Genomic DNA, 1,676 nt, shown 5'->3' with positions numbered 1-1,676 from the left:
GAAGAAGAAGAAGAAGAAGAAGAAGAAGAAGAAGAAGAAGAAGAAGAAGAAGAAGAAGAAGAAGAAGAAGAAGAAGAAGAAGAAGAAGAAGAAGAAGAACAGCAACAACAACAACAATAACAACAAAAACAACAACAACAACAACAACAACAACAACAACAACAACAACAACAACAATTAACAGCAACGACAACAATTTCAATAACAAGAACAAGGAGAACAATAACAATATAAACATAACCACCAACGCAACGACCACCACCACCATCAACAACTACAACAAAAACAACATTAACAGTGACAAAACAACGCCACTACAACCAGCATCATCATTAACAACAACCACAACAACAACAACAATGACATTAGCAACAACCACAACAACAACAACAACAAGTGCCCCCCCCCCCCTCCTGGCAGTGCTACTGACTGAATTGTCTTTAGGCCATTCCCAAAGGAGGGATATTAGCATGAACTTCGTTATGCACAGAGGAATTGTACATGTAAATGGGGTGATTTATCAATGTCATGCTCATACTGTGCCGAAAAACGTAGGGGGAACTGCTGCTTTTTCTTTCTTCATCCTTATATCGTCATTTTTTTCTCTACTTCTTTTATATTATGCTTGTCTCTCTCTTGTGAACTGCTATTTCCGTGATACCTTGATAGTCGAAGCAGACTTTGTGCTATTGAGGCCAGAGAGGTGAGCTGAGTGAGCTTGATTCCCCGTCTGGACTTCTCTGTTGACATCCACCCCTTGACGCTCATACCTTGTCACACCTTGTCCACAGTGTTGGGGTCACTACGAAACATGCCCATCTCTGCTCCCCCCCCCCCTTCTTCAGGATCTATCCCAGAGTCTGTCTGCTAACAGTCACCATCATAATCGGGTTGGAGATCCGTAAGACTGGTCCGCACAGGTAAAAACAAATATGGAAGGCTTCACGAATTTGCGTGTCATACACTTGGCGCTCATATTATGACCTTTTTGTTTTAGTTTTAGTAGAGGTTTTACGGCGCTCGCAACTGCATAAGGTCATATGAGCGCCAAGGGGTAGATGTCAACAGAGAAGTCCTTACAGGGATTCAGATTTACTCTGCTCACCTCTCTAGCTTCAACAGAACAAAGTCTGCTTCGACTATCAAGGCACCCCGGAAATAGCGGGTCACAAAAGTGAGACAAACATACAAAAGAAGTAGAGGAAAATGACAATAGTAAGGATTGGGAAAGAAAAAGCAGCAGTTCCCTGTTGTAGTTCAGACACAGTTACGAGCATGACATTGTTGGATCAGCCTATTTACAATTCTACTATGCATTAGAACGAGAAATGTTCCCCCTTAGGGAATGGCCTAAAGACACTTCAGTCAGTGGCATCGCCCCGGGGGATTCATATGACCTTATGCAGTTGCGAGCACCGTAAAACGTTACTAGAACAAACCAACAAAGTCAAGTACCTGTTTGGTCCCGGCAGAAAGGAAATACTCTCTGACTCCTGAGCACCGGGCTATGTTGTGAAGGATTCCAAGAGAACTCCTCACCAGCAATCCTGCTCTCTGCAGGGTGTATGCAAAGACATTTATAATTTCTGTCTGTCTGTCTGACTCTCTCTCTCTCTTTCTCACACTCTCTGTCTCTCTGTCTCTCTCTCTCTCTCTCTCTCTCTCTCTCTCTCTCT

At 43.2% G+C, this 1,676-nt stretch overlaps 1 protein-coding gene across 1 annotated transcript in view; it reads right to left on the bottom strand.

Annotated features, from left to right (window-relative positions):
- Positions 1-1,622, bottom strand: part of LOC101859901 — a gene marked incomplete at its 3' end in the record, with an annotated part of 4,858 nt that extends 3,236 nt beyond the window's left edge. The window contains 1 exon segment of the mRNA XM_013090183.2: positions 1,456-1,622.
- Positions 1,623-1,676: the final 54 nt, after the last annotated feature.

This window comes from Aplysia californica, unplaced genomic scaffold (genome assembly GCF_000002075.1).
Source record: "Aplysia californica isolate F4 #8 unplaced genomic scaffold, AplCal3.0 scaffold01168, whole genome shotgun sequence".
Classification (NCBI taxonomy): Eukaryota; Metazoa; Mollusca; class Gastropoda; order Aplysiida; family Aplysiidae; genus Aplysia; species Aplysia californica.
The sequence above is the reverse complement of the archived record's forward strand: the minus strand, read 5'-3'. Positions and strand labels throughout refer to the sequence as shown.